This window comes from Corvus brachyrhynchos, unplaced genomic scaffold, assembly GCF_000691975.1.
Source record: "Corvus brachyrhynchos isolate BGI_N302 unplaced genomic scaffold, ASM69197v1 scaffold213, whole genome shotgun sequence".
Taxonomy (NCBI): Eukaryota; Metazoa; Chordata; class Aves; order Passeriformes; family Corvidae; genus Corvus; species Corvus brachyrhynchos.
In genome coordinates, this window is record NW_008237233.1 from 1,657,125 (window position 1) to 1,676,419 (window position 19,295).

Sequence of the window (19,295 nt, forward strand, 5' to 3'; positions counted from 1 at the left end):
GAGAGACTGGAATATCAATGGTTAATCACTCAAAACAGTCAGATGTTTTCAAAAGCAGTGGTGCTGTGCTGACCATATACAAAGCAACCATGCAGGTGCAAAGGGGTTGCACACCTGCCCACCACAAGGCTACAAGCTGGGTTTTGAGCCAGGTAAGGGGAGAGGCCGAAAAGCAGATCCCGAGAGACTGGAAAATGCTTTTCATCATGCCAGTGTCCTCCCTTCCACAGGTGTCAAAACTTCCCTCCTGAGGACACACTGGGGCATTCTAGGTAGGCCTGAGGGTATTCACCCCTTCTGATGGAACAAAATTGCTCAGCAACACTAACATGAGAGGCAGTTGTCATATCTTAGAAGGGACCATGAACCATCAAAGACCCCAGAGTGTGCTCATGATCCACAGTGTTAAATCAGACACTGTAAAACTCCCTATCCCAGGGAGTGTACCTGGGCATTCCCACAGAGCCTGAGCATATATTAACCCATTGAACTTTGTGTTTCATGGGCTTCCTCTATCCCTGACAGATCAAGACTCTGACCATCACTTCAACCAATATGTTGTCGCTGGATCCACAGGTGGTATCTTTCTACTCTTATCCTTTCTATTTATTTCTTTCTTTTCTGCTTATAAATTTTCTTAAGTGTTATTTTTATGCTTTATATTGTTGCATTTCTAACCAAAATGGCTACATCTTAAAATTTGCTGAGTACCTTATTCTACCTTAACATTCTAAAGTTTGCAAGTAAGAGTTTGTTACTGAACCTCCTGAGAATTTCGTTGTTTCTCTCATGCACCATCCAGAGTGAAACAAACAACCTTCCCCTAAACTCACTGTCGTAACCAATTTCTGTAACATTAGAACAAATCTGTGGCTATTCTTTTATCTGTTTCTCATGAATACAGATGCCTCTTGCTGATAACCTGCCTCTATTAATTGCTGTCCTTTAGATTACCTGTTTTACAGTTTTAATCATGAACTTTTACAAGGATCTGGTATACAACACTGAAAAGTTTTCTTATACCATCAGAAGGTCATGAATTGCAATGTATTAAATACCATCCACAAACTGCTCTCACCTGCTTTGAATGCTCTTAGGACACCATAAAAAGAAATCAGTAAATTATTTACCCATTTGCATAAACTGAAAATACCATATACTAAGGACTCATATAATAAATTTTTGTGAGTTTTACTGATAGACAAAAATTATGAATCAGTTTTAAAGATGCAACCTAAGCTATAGAATTCCTAGGATTAGCAAACCTGAAAAATTCTACTTTTGAATGCTTAATCAAGTTGCTTTATAATTTTTGCCTCAGTTTCCTGCTGTATAAAATGAACTTATCGTTTTTTGTGTATACAGGGCCATTCTGAAAGCACTAGATCAGAACTGTTTGAACTTCTGAGTATCACTTTGTTTCCAGTAAAGTCGGTGACCAATTTCAATATGAAGATACTACTGAGGATATTTGTGTATTCAGCTTTGGAAAATAGAAACCAGTTTTGAAATCCTTATAAGGAGAAAATAATAATTCTGCAATTGTGCAGCCATCTCTCATTAGGGTTGGACAGATCATGGCATTGTATGGAATCCCACTGCAAAGAGCCATTTGCGAACAGACTTACTGTGCATTGGCCATATCCAAGGCATTTTACAAGTCTGTGCATGGATAACTATGGAGTCCTGCTGGCTGTCATGGCTTTGCAACAGTCCAAATGTATCTGGCTAAATTGGCAAAGAAAGATTCAGTAATGTCCTAAAAATAAATAAGGTTACTACAATATAAGCTGGTTTATAATTAAAAATAATTATTATTATTATGCAATTAGTCTCTGTTTGCATTAAATGAATGCAAGATATATGCAGATCTCAAGATAACACCTGAATTATATAGATAAAGTAATGTGAAACTTGTTAAGGGCTCTGTTCTTTTAATGAGAGTGCTGTTGAGTATTGAAATTTTTTTGGTGTGTTCTTGTAACTCTGGTAGCAAAAATACAGTTTCTTTGCTGAATTCCAAGTACATGTAAGTTAGAAAACAGTTGATGTTGTGTGTAACTGGACTTGAATTCAGCAAAGGATGAAAGAATTCAAATACTTAGTTTTAGGTTTGCCATTAATAAAGTAACAGCACTTTTCAGCATGAACAGTAAATACCTGTGTCATTGAGGACTTCTGTATCAGGATCTAGGCTGCATAAAGAAGACACAGTTTGATAAAATTACAGTTTTAAATCTTTTTGACACAGCTTCAAAAGGCCAAACTCTGACTGAGCTATTAGCTGCCTAGAGCAGAGTTCAATCTTCAGAAGAATTATGCAAATTCCCAATATTCATTCTGTCAAAAATAAAGAAATATGTACAAAAAGACAATAACATTTCCCAACAACAACAGTAGTAATGTTGTTCTAGTTAAGAATTCAACCACTACTGCCAGACACAATAATTTTGACAAAGCAGGGTCAAACCAACACAGCTTTTTCAGAGATACTACAAGGTGCAAAACAAAGGACAGGAAATGCTGATTCAGGTAAAAATTCTAAGTTTAAATCCAGTTGCTGGAGAAGTTTCTTTTCCTTCTTTAAGTCCTACTTCTGGTATCATAAGAGACTGGAAAGCTGGAAAGGGCTCCAGACTCTGGAACATAAAACTCATTGGACAATTGAACAACATCGTGTGGTTTGCCCCTCACTGAGGGCTGTGGTGTGAACACAGGACAGTAGGGGTAGCAGAGTTAAAGTTAGGAAACGATGGAAAATTTCCTGAACTCTGTAGGGCTCAATGTGGATGAGCCACAAGGCACAGTCAGTTCCTAGAGATGTTGCTAAAAGCCAAAAGTGCTAAGCACCTCCCAGGAAAGCTTAACACCACAGATTCCACTTTTTCAAGTCAGTTGTAGGTTCTTTCAGTGGGCATTGATTTAAAGTATAAATATATATGAGGTCTAACTCCTAATCATATAAATAAATCAATATCCTGGGAAATACAAGACTTCCTTGTTTTCACTTATCTTTATTTTTTCAACTGCTGTACATTATCTGAATTTAAATGCATATAATCATAATAGGAGCTAAGCATGAAGTATTGAGCCATTGCCACTCAAACAAAAGATGAATCTTCTCTCCCAAGATAAAAGCATTTACCTCAGCTATTTTATAACACTCCTCTCTGTTTTATCAAATCACTTTGAAATAATTCCTTCCAAACAAAATTGATTTCTAATCTCTCCTGTTGCCTACTAGCTGGCTCCAGGTCTAAGAGACCTTGGGATACTGTCATCCTACAGACTCTTCTCTGTTTTCAATTCAGATGGTAGCAGCTCTTTAAAAGTACCTTGCTCCTAAAAAAATAATATGTGTATATGGCCCTGATTGATAGAGCTCTTATTTTACTTTCAAGTTTCTGCAGCCACACGGAATTCTTCTAATAGTAATTTCATTATTGGGGGAAAAAACAGTTGAGTAAATAAAACACCAATACATATACATTTCTTTCAGCGAGAAAATGTGTGATTTTCCATTTACAATGATTACCTGGGAAGTGAAGACCCCAATACTCCAGTTTCTTCTACCATTCAGACATAATGTCTGAGTACTACTCTACCATTCAGACATAATGTCTGAGTACTACAGTTTCACATGCTCATGAGGAAGGATTTATGGATGCATCATATTGTTTCCTTTGCTTCAGAAACACTTGAATAACAATACTTCTGGTTCTCAGATGGATGCCATGTGTGCAGCGTTCCCTCCAAACAAGTCCCCCAGGGATCTGATGCACATTTGTTTTACTGTTGATAGCATGTTCCCCATAACTTCAGATGCTCCACACTGAAAGGAAGAACTTGGTCTGCATCCTCATGGAACCCATGAATCTTGTGTCTCCACAAAATATCATCAGTGGAGAAGATTAACTTGCAGGGAGGAGGTAACAACACAAGAAGAAAACACCCTGTTGGAGACAGACTCCAGCGGGTCTCCTTTACTCGTAGAGCTCCTGTGGGACACAAACCCACAGCCTATACATCTGCAAAGGCAGAAGGAGAAAGCATCCAGTCTCCATTTTTTCATCCTCTAGAAATATTTCATCCTCTTGAATAATTTTAATTCCAAAATTTTTGAGGTATTTGTCCACTGCAGAGGGAAAAAAAAATACAGAACAGGAAAACCATCACAGTCTCCAACTTGCTGCCAGCCATCCTTGGCTGGAGTCCTGAAGCTTCACTGAGAGCCAGCAGGTGATGCTCTGCACAGAGCACAGCAGCCACTGCTGTGTATGGCAACAGCTGGGCTGTAACATCCGCCTCTCATTGTAGTAACACTTCATTAAAAAACATAGAAAATGCTCAAAATATTTCCATGCCTCACAGCCTGTATCTGGTAAACCGATTAGAAAATTAAATGATCTGTTTTCTTCAGGTTTTCTGGATTAAATATACATCATAAAGTGTGCAAGAACTACTTGAGTGACATTCAAATCCCAAATTCAACTCATGAAATGTAATTAAGTGTCATAGTTATGAGCAGTGATAACACTGCATGTTACAGCCTGCATTTGAACAGATAGGAAATAAAAAGAAAAACGAGGTTTGTGTCTTCATTTTTTTAAGATATATACAGTATCAGATTACACATCAGACAGTGATGGGAACCGTGTGAGGGTATGAAATACCGATCGCAGCTTCATTCCATGGAGGAAAGGATGACTCCTGAAGAGCTGCTACTTGATTCACTACCAGCTGAAACTACAGGATTAAATATCAATACACTGATATTTCATCTTTCATCCTGACTCAAATCCTATCCTGGATTGAAGGCAAAGTCCTCACTGCCATTCATGGAACTTTCTATGGACAGGGCCTCAATTTGTCACAAAAAACCTGTTTCTAAGAGTCATTTAAAATGTTATCTTTCAACAGCCTAAATGAACTCATTCACTTGAAAAATAGTTTAGAAGAGCTTTAGGAAGTCTTTTTATTTGCTATTTCAGCTAAGTAACATACGAAACCAAAGTGCATCCTCAACTCATTGTGAAGGGCTAAAGAGAACAACTGTGATAGGGACTGATCTCCTAAAATAACTAAATCAAGAGTGACTTCAATATGCCATTCAGCTTGCCGAGCAGACTGTGGCTGATCTTTCCAATTTAGATCAGAAGATCTTTTCTTGGTTATTGCTGAGATATTTACATAAAAGACGCGACATTTTCTGAGGGAATAAAGATGTACGTACCAAAAGGTTGAAAATAATTGCAGACTCAAAAACTAGAATCTCCTGTTTCTAGTGGCAGAGTTACAAAATTAGCTTGTGATGCTCCTGTTACTCCATCACTGTCAATTGTGAGGGTTAATAATGATGCAATCCCTGTGCAAACTCAGCCTGGTGGTTTGCATCAAGCAGTGCAAGATAGATTACTATCAAGTGCAGAGTCCTCTTCCTCACACACCAGATCTGGAAAATCATTGCAATTTCATTCTGGAAAATCACTGCAATTTCTGTGTCTCCAAAGAAAATTGTTTAATCATCCACATTTCAGTCAATGATATAAAGCTGACTTACTGTTACACTAATTGTACGAGTTATATAGATTAAAACAGAGTGCCTAAGAGCTTTATTTTTCTCCCCAAATGTGATACAAGAATTGAGGAGGAAAACAGCAAAAAGAAATTTTGCAGCTGATTCCCTGGAACCCATTTTGGCCTAGCCATGCAGCTCATCTGCCATCTAGTCTTGAGATTAATAGAAGCAACTGAATCTGATCACATCCCGGCAGTGTGTGGTGAGAATGAAGGGAAATGGGTGCAGATCTCCCCACACAGTTGTGGTGCTCTTTGGGGCAAAGGCACTTCCTGAACATGGAACTGTATCTCCCCACTGGACAATCTGTTTCTCCTGATAGTCTAAACCCCATGAGGACTCTAGGGTGCATTTTCCATTAAGAAAAGGATGCATTACTACAGCAAGTCTTTGCACAGCAACAGCACCTTATTTTTAAGTACCCTATGACTGGGGCACATTGTGACTGATTCCAGTCTTCCACAAAGAAGTCAAATGCCATCAAGGTGTCACAAGACTAAATGAGTGCAGGATGGATCCAATACCCTACATTTTATTTATGGTATATCTGTGTTGCATATAAATTGGCACAAGTATGAGGAAATATGAGCATCTTAGCATCCTTCAGTGCCAAATGCAGACATGATGCAACATAGTCATTTTCTCAATTCAACACAACATACAATATGCCACTCTCCATCAAGCTAAGCAACTGAAATGCGCTTCAGGCCAATGGAAAAATCCCTAAAAATAGCTAAGCTGTTTCTGGGCAAAAGGAGAAGTATTCAAAATTTCCTTGAAATGGTTCCCACCTGGATTTGCTGGAACAGCAACATGAACGCTCAGTGACAGGAAGCTCACTGGTAAGGAATTGTCCCCTGAGTATTACCCTGCTTTTCCAAAAGCAGTGCAAACATGGCTTGTAGCAGTTCTTTAAAGCACTGTACATGAAAGCTGCTCTCTAAACTGTTTAAATGCTCCATTGTGAAGCACTGTATTAGCAGCTTTCTGCTGCTCAAACACCTTCAGATTGTAATATATTATAATAGTGCTATTCTCATAGAGATCATTTTACAAATACAACACAAAAGACTGTCACATGAGAATCTACTAAACTGTATCAAGGAAAATAAACACTCACTGCAGAGGGACTTGCTTATTTTGCTAAGACATTTTATAGTGCATTAGCATAAAAATACTACTGCTGTCTTTCAGGTTCACCCACAGCAATGCTTAAGAGCATTAGATGTGTTACAAATACAATTACTTTGGCATCATGATTATTTATTAATACATATTTGCAAACTTTCTAGGCCACTATTCAGCCCTGACATGCAACCAGAGTAAATTACAGAATTTTCATAATTGAAAGCAGAGGGAGAGATGGTTCTTCCACTTCTCATACATGTCACTGGCATGCAGGTACAAGAAAGCATGATCTGACAGATCTCGTCTTCCCAGAAGCTCATGGAGGTCCTGAAGAGGCTGGAGGTGTCTAGTTTTCCTGATGGATATACATAGAAGCATAGCATTGATCATGTCAACCCTCCCTGGAAACCGTGTTATCTGGTATGGGATAGTCTTATCCCACATCCTTCCTTCCTTTTTTTTGCAAATGTCCTTGCTGCCATTCTCCTTGAGGCTGTTCTCCCCATTATACGGTCAACCACCATGAGTAAGAGATACGCCCAGGGCTTCACCAGAAACCAACAGCAGAAGAGAAACTACAACACAGATTGCCCATATTTTAAACAGTTGCATTTATCTATTGAGCCATTCTTGTCCTCATCCTCTTCGGTGCCACTTAACCCACCATCCTTCGATACAGAGCCATCCTATCATGAAAGCTTCTGCAGGCTTTTGTAGGTCCCTGGATGGAGCAAGGTCTCCTTGCAAAGATCCTTTCATGAGCAGGACTCATGGGTTCAACCAGTGTGGATGAGAGGATTGCTGCAAAACTCCTCAATTTTCAGTCATAGTCTCTTTCAGGTTCAGATAGCTTCACTGCAGAATGTAAAAACCTTACACAAGATTAAGGATAAAAATTTCCATTTTTATGGTATTTTTAGCTTATATTTCATTTTCCAGGCTCCAGTTGGCTTGAACTGGAGCCACAATGCTTGTGACGCTTCAAACACAAAAAGGAATTAAAAAATGTGACAATTCTTAAAATGTGTTTCTTGTTGTATAACAAATTCCCAGAGTTGTAGATTAAACTAAAGGGAACAGGAGTCATAATGTGGGGATTATATAGAATTTCACTTTGTGCTGTGGCAAAAACTTAATGCTTGCCTTGTTCTAGTCAGTAAGTAGAAAAGATATTTTGCAAGAGCACAACACATAGCTTAGCTGATTGGAAAATTCAGGCATATATGAATCAAATATTTTCCTGCACAACTTAGTGAAAGCTAATAACAAAAAAGTGTGAGGTACTTCTGCTCCTCATCTGCTCAGCAGAATTTAGGGCAGAACTACGGGCACAACTCCTTATAATTTTATCAATATTTTTCTACTTGATGTCCCTCCAGATAGCTCATCCTAAGGAATCTACCTGCACACCTTAGACATACACAATTCAATACCTTGGTTATTAGCTTTTTCTTTTCTTTTGTGCTAGTTTCTTAAAATTATACCTTGACCAAGTTCTTAAGTGTGTCTCACAGAATTCTGTTAACAAGAAAATGGATCAATAGCTGGAAATCACACTTTTTCTTATTACAAACCCAGTCATTTCTGTTTAAAAGACAGAAGCATAAGTAGGAAAGCTGAAATCAAAGGGAAAGAAACGAGGTTTATTTCATTTGGGCTTTTTGGATTTTTTACTGCAATTCACTTTTAATCACATCCTGAAGTAGGGTAATAGCTTAAAATCTAAAAGAGGTGTTGAAACCAAACTTTGCCATGAAGGCCTTCAAGCTTTTCCATGCTTGTTTATGCGTGAATGGATTCATCTGCCCATCTTGCTCTCAGCAGCTGCCCTTTAGTTGCCTGTTTAAGTCTTCGGAGCCTAAATCGCATTTGGAGTCTAAATTGATTGAATCAAACAACTTACACTAAAAATTGTATTAAATTGTCATGTACATTGTCTGTTGTCTCAGACTGCAAAGGCTTTGGAGCTGGGGTGTTCTTTTTGTGTTTAACCATCATTTTGATTCAAGCAATTCTCTAGCTTGTATGTGCATTCAAAACAAACGTAATATATGTTACTGATTGTCAAAAGTACCTGAATCCTCTGTCTTACACCAGCAATATGAAATGAAGAACAATAAACAGTTGTTCAACTGCAGACAATGAGCCTAAAAAAGTAATGTTTTGTATACTTATACTGGCAGCTAAATGGGCAGGGAGTGAATTAGCAGAACCCCACCTGAAGGAATTCACGTAGAAAAACAAACATTTATGATAATTTTTTTCTTTTATTTTTTTTCTCCTCAAGTCTAGGAAAAATCAGACTGCTATGAAATGAGGTAGAAGTCCAATTCCCATTTCCCCATGCTTATCAACAACAAAAGTTGGATTTATCTCTTTTTTTTTGATAAATCTTTCATTAGGTGGCATACATGTGCATTTTCTTTAGGAGACCGACTTTCCCCTCCCTCTTTAAAGGCAATCCCTGTGAAGGAAATTCCTTGGTCAGAAAGATACGGCTTCTTGCTGAATGCCAGAGGACAGTATGAGCAACATTGGAGTTGGTCTGACCTGTGGTTAGGCTGTGGATGGACTGTCTGGGACATCCATCTAGTTTTGGATCCAGGTGCTAGTTTTGTGGGCACCTTACTGCCCTTGAAATGTTGAAAGTTTGTTTGATTTCATATGGCCTCCTATCTAGACTATCTCTGAAGTTAAAAGGCTGCTCCACCTCTCATATGCAGCATGCAGTGACAGAAAAGCAAATTAAGTAGTGGAAGGAAAGGGAAAGGGGTTTAACTTTTGAAGTGTCAGTGTACACTGGCTTACCGGAAAAGAAAAAAGGAATTACACAGAGAAGCCTCACTAGGACAGAGAAAACATAAAGTCCCCAAGGCAGGCAGTCACAGTGATACTGGCTTTCTAAGAAGCTGCATTTAAGTGTTTGTTTTCTAAAGTCACTCAAGTACTTCTTCCACGTGGGGAGTGGACGTGCCTTTTCCTGCAGGTAGGATGGGTCGTTGCAGTTTTAACAGATGAGGCTTTAGTTGCTTTATTCTGTGGGACCATTGAAAAGCTGTATTCTTTAAGGAGAGACAGTCACTTATTTAATCTATCATTTTAATAATAATAGGATGATGCAATTTATTAGCACCATAATATTGATAGTGGGTTAGAACTGGCTGTTACTTGATGGAAATATTTAGGCATATATTTTCAGTTTTGTTACTATTCCTCTAGCAAGTTCATCTATTGCATTATTTTCTAATACCAAAAAACACCTGAAGACTAGATATAAAGGCTGGTTTTTATAACAAAGAACTTAACTGCAGCTTTTAGAAGTTATTGAGTTAACTCACATATGTCTGAATATACTCAAAAGGTGGATGTGTGGGTTCAATACTTGTCAAGAATGGTAAGACTCAGTCTGTGTTTGCTGTATTTTGTCATACAGGTTTTCTTATCTCTAATTCCATTCTCTCTCCCAAAAGCTGAGAAACATTCATATTTTTTCAACAATATCTGGATGCTGGGATTTCTGGATGTCTGACAGTTGGAACAGAGCTGAAGTGCAGAGGCACACAGCAACGTGGAGGGAATGCAATCCTCCTAGGAATGGGTCACTACACCTGCACAGAGACATGATAGAGTTAAATTAGGTGCTACACACTCATAGGATGATACAGAAAATGGTATCCCTGTGGGTATGTTTGAGTACCTTGTTTTAGGAGTAACCTTTAAGAATTTAGTAGGAAAGTTTCCAAAATGTTCTTCCAGAATAAGTGTAAAAATGTAGAAAGCTTCGAACAGGAATTGTTATGCATATATGCCTTTGTCAAAATACAAGTTACTCTGGATCTTGTACAATAAGAGGATATTTCTTCAAGAAAGACAAGTTCTTTTTGAGTATTAGCAGTTTTTCCATTGCAGAACAGTCAGACAGTTCCTGCATCTAAACAATTTCCTGTATATTATAAGTTTTTTATACTTCCTGTACATTTGAAAGTAGTGGAAAACAAAATATATTATTTTGTTAAAGGAAAGCATTAACCTAGAACTTGCTGACACCGTCTTGTGGTTTATACAATATCCCCAGCCTTTAGCTGATTTGCAAAGTTCAAATAGGAGCAATAAAAGATGACCCCTGCTTGGACAACCAGTGTACTACAGAAACTGATCATGTGGCTATGTAAGCAGCTTGGTATGAGGGGGAGGGAAGAGGCTGAGTTTACCAAAGCAAAACAAGAGAAAGCGCAGTCAATTCTGAGTTAAATATACTTCCTTGTGTCTTGCCCTGAAGGCCTTCAAACTTTAGCATCAATGAGCTCCAGTGCAGGAACTTGGTATTGTTTGTGGCTGAAAATGTTTCTGGAGAAGCCTGTCTCACAGAACACTCTGCTGACATTGTCCTTAAGAAGTCAATAACATTATCAAAGGAGTCTTTACCAGAAGTTAGATGATTAGCTTCTAACAACCCTAATTTCTCTATTCATAGGTTTGCTAAAGGTGCTTGGAGGACTCTTTGAGAAGTATGATGCTATTAATTAGTTATTATTTCTTACATGAAACTGATGGAAAAAGCCAAAATTCAGTCCATTGTTTTTAATCAGATGTGCTAGTGATCAAGATCTGACTGAAACAATAAATTTCAAGAGCTGCATATGTTAAAGAGTTATTAAATTTGTATAATGAGTCTCAGTGAATGGGCTGTCTCCTAAGGAGAATCACTTCCACATCTCATGAACATTGCTATGATTTTTTCTGTGAGATCTCTAGTCTGCCAGTCCCTCCAAGGTCTTAGAGTTTGTTTCTGCTCTTTAAAGCCAATAACACAATGTTTTAATATCACCTCTAGTATCAATGGTGACTGTTAGTCCAAGTAGATGTGGGACCTGTCCTGTAAACCAACCATGTTTATCAGTGTCCTGGAAGAGTTGCTGGAGTATTCTTCCATGAAATTTGCAGATGTCACCAATTGAGGGTGACCACTGCACCAGGGGCCCATTTAAGAGATGGAGACAGGTCCTCCAAAATAGTATGTGTTGGGAGGACAAGAGATAATCAGAAAGTTTTGGGCTGGATATTGGAAGAAAATTGCTCCTCATGAGGACATTGGGAAGTGGGATAGATAACCAAGGGAGGCTGGCTGGTATCCAGAAGCGCAGCCAGAAGTTTTAAAAAGAGCTTAGAAAAATCCTGAAACATTCCCCCCTAATTTTCAAGCTGGCACTACTTTGAGAATGAAGTGAGACAGGAGACCCATTTGCTCAATTTGCTTTGATGTTGCATCTTCTGTGTATCTATCAGATATAATTTGGTTTTATTCCACTGTAAAGTATGCTAAGAGCTTTGAGATGTGAAGAATAACAGGGCTGAATGATTTCAACAGTTGTTGAGTCTTTTTTTACCCTTAGTCTTGTTTATGTACTTGGTACCTCTAATGAACATACAACCCATTGCTGGATCCTGAGTGAGTCCTATTCTTCATTGACAAAACCCATTTTCAGCAGTTTTCTAATTTTTTGAAGATTGAGCACAGAAATATCACCATTCCCAGTAGCACAGAGTGATATGAAAATATCACAGAAACAGAGTTCATGTTACACAGGGACAGCACCATTGAAAACAGTGTCTTATTTCAAAAGTATATTTAAAATGGCCTGAAACACTTACCCTGTTGAGAAAATAAGACTCTTTAGAGTAGTGAGCTACCTTGTGAAAATTCTAACACATAGCTTTTGAAAAATCCTTGCTCCTGACACAATTATTTCTCACTATACGCCTCCAGGGCTCAGCTGCTGCTCTCGGGAGTCACAGGTTTCTGTGTGGTCCTCTCCCACCTCTTCTGCGGTATCTGGACATTCCTCAGAAAGGCATCTGTCCATGATTACAGATCTTCCTCATGTCATGGGTCACATCACCAGGAAAGTGGGAAGGTTCAAGATGACAAACTGAGAATCATCTTTCACTGTCAACTCCATGGGATCAAAGGAAAAACAAACCCTATCTGTTCTGGCAAATGATGAAGGAAAGAGGAAAAGCACAGGCTATTAGGTTAATGTAGGCAGACAGGGCTGACCTCTGACATCTAGATTAGTTTGTTTTGCTGCAGTGTTTTGCATACTGAAATCACTTTTATCAGGGAACCTCCAAGCACTTTGGAGCACATGTAATTAAGATGTGTGACAGCTCTGTGAGATACAATTGCAGTTGTCCCACAGTGCGGCAACCCTCACAGAGATACTAAGTTGCTCAGGTAAATACCTAAAAGTAACTGAAGTATATTGGCTACAGTAGCCGCCAGATGTAAGGGTAACAACAGCACAGGGATTTGGTGACAGCACTACTTATACTCGGTCCAAGTGCCGTGAATGCACAGGTCAGAACTGAGAAGAAAGTTCACTATTGGTAAAGCAGTCTGGAGGATGATGACCTCAATCCAAGAGTGGAAAGTGAGGAACTTCTGACACCAGTTTTCACCAGGTAAACCTGCACAGAAAGAAACGGGAGTCATTAACAGTTGGAAACTTTATTGTGCTACAAAGTGCTTCTGAATTAGAAGTGATAATGAAACTGCCACTGCTGAAAGTAGACTTTGCTAACTGAGGTATGTAGTGAGAAAGGGGGCTATATAACCCACAAAAATAATAACTGTGTTCATTTTTAATATGCCTCATTCATCTTTGCTTAAATTAGCAGAACACCAAATTAGAGTTTAAGATGTTCCTTTTAATTTTCATTAATTAAAATAAATAGATGTTTAACCATTTCCGCTAGACTCTATTAAATCCAGTATATTTGACAAAATTTCTTTTAGGACCAAACTAAGTAACATTTCTAATGCACTTTGGAGAGCATGAAATTATTTAGTCCTACAAATCCAGGTTCTGATCTGCAAAGGCGGCTTACCACTAAATTACTTGGACTTCCGTGACAGATACTGATGTTACTAGCTGAGATTTTCTGTTTTCCCCTAGCAGCTAAGTAATGATGAGCAGGAAGAGCTTAAATGAGGAAGACTGATAAAGTTAGTGTCCTTGGCTCTCCATTCCATGCCCATTCAATGACTTGGGCTGGGAATCAAGAGGCTTCAATATTCACAAAGCAGCCCCAGTTCACAAGCCAGCATCAGAGGTTCTTGCAGGTATGAACTCCTATAGGGTTTTTTTTAAATCTTACAGGTCCTTTTATTGAAAATTATTTTCAGGTCCTACATGGTGGACCCAGCACTTCAGTCAATGAGAGATCAATAGATGAATTCAGAGGAAACCATACTTAGCCCAGAAGGACTCACTATACAAATATATAACTATTTCCACAGAGGTTTTCAACATAACATTGAGAAATTGTGTCATAACTTACCTACTGTCAAAACACAGCAAATTCTCTGTTTTGGTCCAAAGTCTCTTTTTCTGTGACAAAAACATTTAACTGAAAATATTTGCTTCATTTCACCGAAGAAAATAACCTGAGAGGTATGGTTGCTATTTCCATTCTCATTAGAAAAATTTGGAAGAGTCTTCTAAACCAGTAGCAATTTGAGAAGGCAATTTTGATTTTGACATGGATTCCAAAACGTCTAATGAAATAAAATGTTGGTATTTGTTATGGGAACACAAAAGTAAATCACAATAATCATAATAAGAGTGAAAGGTAAAAAAAGATAAGAGGGGGAAAAAAAACTAAAGAAAAGACAGCTTCGCTTAGAGGAGGAGAACTTTCCAAAAAACAGCATTAGAAGTAAGAAGTGACAGTTACATGAGAAAAAAAATGGAAATTAGGGAAGAGAGAGACAGAAAACATGGGCAAAATGGCAGAGGTGCATTGCACAAACTCTGGTCCTGAGGAATGGTCACTGAGGAAATGAGGTAGCCAAAAAATACAGAAAAGAGAGGACTTAATAGTCAATTTGATGAAGCATCTTGTAAAGGAAAAGAAATGGGCAACTGAGAAAAAAGCTAACAGATAAATAGTTCTATGAAATCAAAGAAAATATGGCATGCACATGAAATACTAACAGAAGAGAGAAAGCCAAAGCACAGACCTTTGCCAAGGGATCAAACCCTGGAAGATTCATCTCATCAACAATTGTGAGGAGCCTTTTCATTTTTATTTTCTTATTCCTGCAAGAAGATATAAACCACATGTTTTATAAAAAAAGCAGAGAGGGAAATATATTACAACATTCAATTTCTCCTGGGGAAGAAAGGATGCTATAAAAAAAAATGCCTGAACAGTTTTTTTCCCAGTATATACAGGGGTGCTGGAAGTGTTCTGTAGAACTAAAAGTACAAAGCCTCTCTACCAGGCTGATCTACTGAAAAGGTTGTGTCACCATGGGCCAGATTCAAATATGCCTGTGAAGCCTGAATAGTTGTGATGGACTCAGAATCACTGAAATCAATGAAGCTATTCCCAATAATGAATTTTAATCAGGAAATTGTAATCTGATTCCAAAAAGAGCTGTAAAGTTGACAATATACCTCTTTCTTTTTCACAGTCTTAAGTTAACTTTGCAACTGTCAATGTTTTACAGACCCTCACAAAAAAGGTAAAGCAAGAACAGATATACTCTTTTGGGATACATTTGGTTGCTAGCTGCTCATCAGGATCTAGGTGGGCACTGTTTGCTGATATTCCAGCTCTAACAAAATATTGGAGAAATTAATTTGTTTCTAGGATTAAAATTAAAGAAACAAATGAACAGACTCAAAACAAACAGAAAAAAAAAAAAAAAAAGCAAAACCAAAACAAAAGCTGTCTGCCATGGTCTGTACAGTACTCAAGTACAAACACTGTACTCAGTCTGAGCTCTGAGCACTCACAGGGGTTGACAAGTTCAGCTGACGTGCAGAATTGAGGCCAAGTGGCACACAGAGTCAAGCCCTTCTCCCACATCCAATCCTGCGAGATTTCATCTGGGAATGCTTTCCCTTGCCTCCACCTTCTTTCATGTCCTCAAAGTACAAGAGGAAGCAGAAGGGATTGCGCCAAATAAATCTCATTACAGTCTAAGCAAAGTGCTGGCAGGGCATGGGAGCTGCTTGTCACAGCTTGGAGTTTTGCTCATTTTCAAAGCAGTCCCTTCCCTTTCTGCCCTCCCCATTCACTTTTTAAGCACTGACTGATCTGTGTTTGGACACAAAATCTTTGAAACTGGAATGAAGCTTTTGTTCGTGCCTTATTTTAAGTATCCATATTTATGAAGCCACTTAATCTACATTTTTTAGAAACTAACCCCATTGCCATAACTGAATGCTTCATTTGAGGAAGCTGTAAATTTTCCAGAAGCAAGAGATATTGCACTTTTTCCTCATTGTAGCCCTCTCTTTTGTGTCCTACTCTCTTCTCCTATAACTATATGACATGGATGTGAACTTTACCTTCACATCACACTATACAACATTGCCACAGCACACAGAGGTATTTTCTACATAGTATTTTGCTCTAATCCAGCTCCCCTTTTCCAGCTACCTATTAAACTACATCATTATTGTGTTTCTGACTTGATCTTGAACAAAGTGATGCCAAAGTATGTGGAAATACAGGCTAGAGATGCATTGCCTTTAGGCAGAATCTCCAAAAGCAGTAAGATCCAATCTCAACTATTCTCAAATTTATTTTACAAGCAAATTGCCACAAATAAATAGGAGCATTTTAATGGAATACTTCCATAGTATACTTTAAAGAGATGGAGAGCCTAAGGAGATTGACCATAACAGAACCCCGACAGCTGAGAGGAGGAGGACATTCCTGGGAAAGCTGTCGCTTAACCTTTGTGTACTCTTCCTTGTATAGTGTAAGTGTTGGTCTTAAGATAAGGATAGGATCGATTGGAAGTGAGTCCTGACCAGGAACAGTGTCACATCTTACTCTGTTCTTGTAGGTATTGTACATATGTTACTTCCTGTAAATGCAAATAGGGAAGCACAATTTTACAAACCTAGAAAAACAAAACCCTAACACACTGCTGGATTTCCCAAAGACTCAGACACAAATATCCACATGAGAATTTTTGCTACTTTTTGGTTTTTTATCATTCCTGTTCCAAAGATTGAAGTTAAACATGACACTGTAATTGTATGGGCATTTGAACAAAGAGTGGCTCTGAAATTTGGCTTCACCTCATATATGTACACATATATATGTATATGTATATGTCAGAGCCAATGTACCGGGTACAGGAAGGGTATATACTCAGATGTAGAAGAGGAAAGCAGAGAACAGTCTGTTACTTTCCCAGGCCAGTGAAACCTGCTCCCAAGAGAAATTTAAATTTGTTCAAAGTGAAACACTGCCAACATATGCTGGCATATCAGAAATCAAGGGCTGGGAACTGCCTTCACTGCTGTAGCTTGGGGCAGGGGGAGGGGACCTAGGCTTAGGAGGTATGCAGTTGTTGAGCACACAGGGATGGATATCTGAGAGCTGCAAGCTTGATAATTTTCCATGACCTAAGCAATGATTAAAGATTTCCATTCCTCTTAGATTCAAGTGTCACCCTAAGGCTAACCTTCGTTGTGTCAATGGCTGTGTATACATGCCAGAACTCCTGAAATCCCTGTAATTTTAAGAAAGATGTATATAACATTATTCATGGGAATGGGTGAGTACCTTCATTTATCAGACCAGAACTGATTTCCATTGAAATAGCATTTCTCCCTTTTAACACAGTTAGTAAATAAACACTAACTAATAAGTTAAGTAACATTAAACTACATTAATAGCAACCTTTTTCTTTTCTTCACAATAGCAATTTGTAGGCTCAGAAAGGGAACAGTGAAGTATTACATTACACAGCATGTGTTTCTATGGAATTCTTTGGAATTCTTAAGGGAAAACAGAGCCATATCACCTGCCAGGAGGTCTGCTAGGGGCCAGCAGACACATGCAGTACCCAAGTCACTCCAACTGGATTAACTAAGGACTGCAAGAAGTTTGAATAATGTACATTTGCAGGCCATTTTTTTTCATGTAATGAACAATGATAATCAGTGAAGAGGTTCATAGTAATATTTACTGTTCTGTTGCAATAGATTTACCATGAAAACTTGGAATTGCGATTTACTCAGGGCTTAAAATAATCTTTAGTTTTGCAATACCCAGGTATCAAGGAACAGCAATATTTTAACCATAAGAAGGCCTGTAGGTTGTGTTTGTCATGTCAAGCTCATGATATGTGCTAATGACCATTACCTCTGATATTCCTTTCGTCAACAATTGTGAGGAGCCTTTTTATTTTTTCTTTCTTATTCCTTCAAGAAGGTATAAACCACATGTTATACAGGGTTCCCTGTATTGATACCAGTACAATGTAAACAGAGCGTGAGTTATACCTGTCTCCTTTTCTTTCAGCATGTGTGAAAAGGAAAATCATGGAAGGGTTTTTCTTCCCTAAATTAGTTGACTGCCTCTATGCACCCATCACATAGCCTCCATTCAGGCTCATATATCCCTGGCAGTGCCAGAATCAGGAAGTAACCTCAGATCAACAAGAACAGAGCAAATTTCTTAAATACTTACTCCAAGACTATTACAAACTGGGTTGACACTGTATGAAGGAGGAATACCATCACACATGTTGACAAAACAGCGAGGAAACATGACTACCCTCTGTACAGCTGTCCTCAGATCTGCTCAAAGACTCAATTCTCCCAGCATGATGAAATGCAGATGAAACACCAGTGAAAATGGACCGTGCATCAGAGTTAAACTATTCACACCCCATTTGAGAGCTAAATGGGGACAGTAAGCTAATCATTGTGGTACAGTATAACTCAGTTCATGGGGGAGCCCAACAAAAAAAATAGAAATACAGCATCTGAAGCTTCATCTGCAGCCCATGACAGGCATCACATTTGTCTTCTGGACATATGTGTTTATTGAGGAGTTTTTTTCTTGCATGTTATGTTAAGTACTGTCACAGCTCAACACTTTTATTTAGAAGCCATTTTGACTAGCCTTGTTCTGTGGAGAGGCACCTGCTGTTCAGCTGTACTGCCTCAACACATAGCAGTGCAATCTCCTGCCTCTTCCAAAAGGGCATGGTGATCCTACACAACCACGTGTTAGTGTGTTCTTCTGTGTGCCAAGCCCACAAAGACAAGCTAGAAGCAGCAAATGACACACCTTCCACTGCTCTTGGAGGTAAGATCTGGCTCACAACTGACTTCAGAGTAGACAACCCACCCAAAATCCTACCTGCAGACGAGAACATTACCAGTCCACAATGGTGTGAAGAGTCCTAAAACAATGTCATGGCTTTGGGTCACACCAGCCAGCAGTGTTCAGCTTCAGAAGAACTCCGCTAAACATAAAGTGCTTGATTAGAGGTGCTTCAGCCTCAGGTGAAACATGCTGCCCTCATTCAATCCTGTCCTGCTTGTACTTCTGCATGGGGTCATCAAAAGCTTTTTGTGATGGGTCATAACCCTCTGTTGACTCATTTTCAGCTCATGGTGGAGCAGCACTCAGCTTTCTATTCTATAGTCTGGGAGTATCAATATAACCACGGCTGTGCACTCTTTTCAGGTCTTTTAAAATTGTGGAATGAGTCGTTAAAGTGGCAAATTTCCTTTTTCTTTGGTGCCAATGCTCCTAACCAAGAAAA

At 38.7% G+C, this 19,295-nt stretch overlaps 1 long non-coding RNA gene across 3 annotated transcripts in view; it reads right to left on the reverse strand.

The window, feature by feature from the left end:
- Positions 1–2,994: 2,994 nt before the first annotated feature.
- LOC108445514 overlaps positions 2,995–19,295 on the reverse strand; it is a 37,599-nt gene continuing 21,298 nt past the window's right edge. For all 3 annotated transcript variants that reach the window (XR_001860401.1, XR_001860403.1, XR_001860402.1), the window contains 3 exons: positions 14,730–14,808; positions 14,048–14,264; positions 2,995–13,174 (listed from right to left, as the gene is read on the reverse strand). This is a non-coding gene — a long non-coding RNA (uncharacterized LOC108445514). The remainder of the gene's footprint in view (positions 13,175–14,047; positions 14,265–14,729; positions 14,809–19,295) is intronic.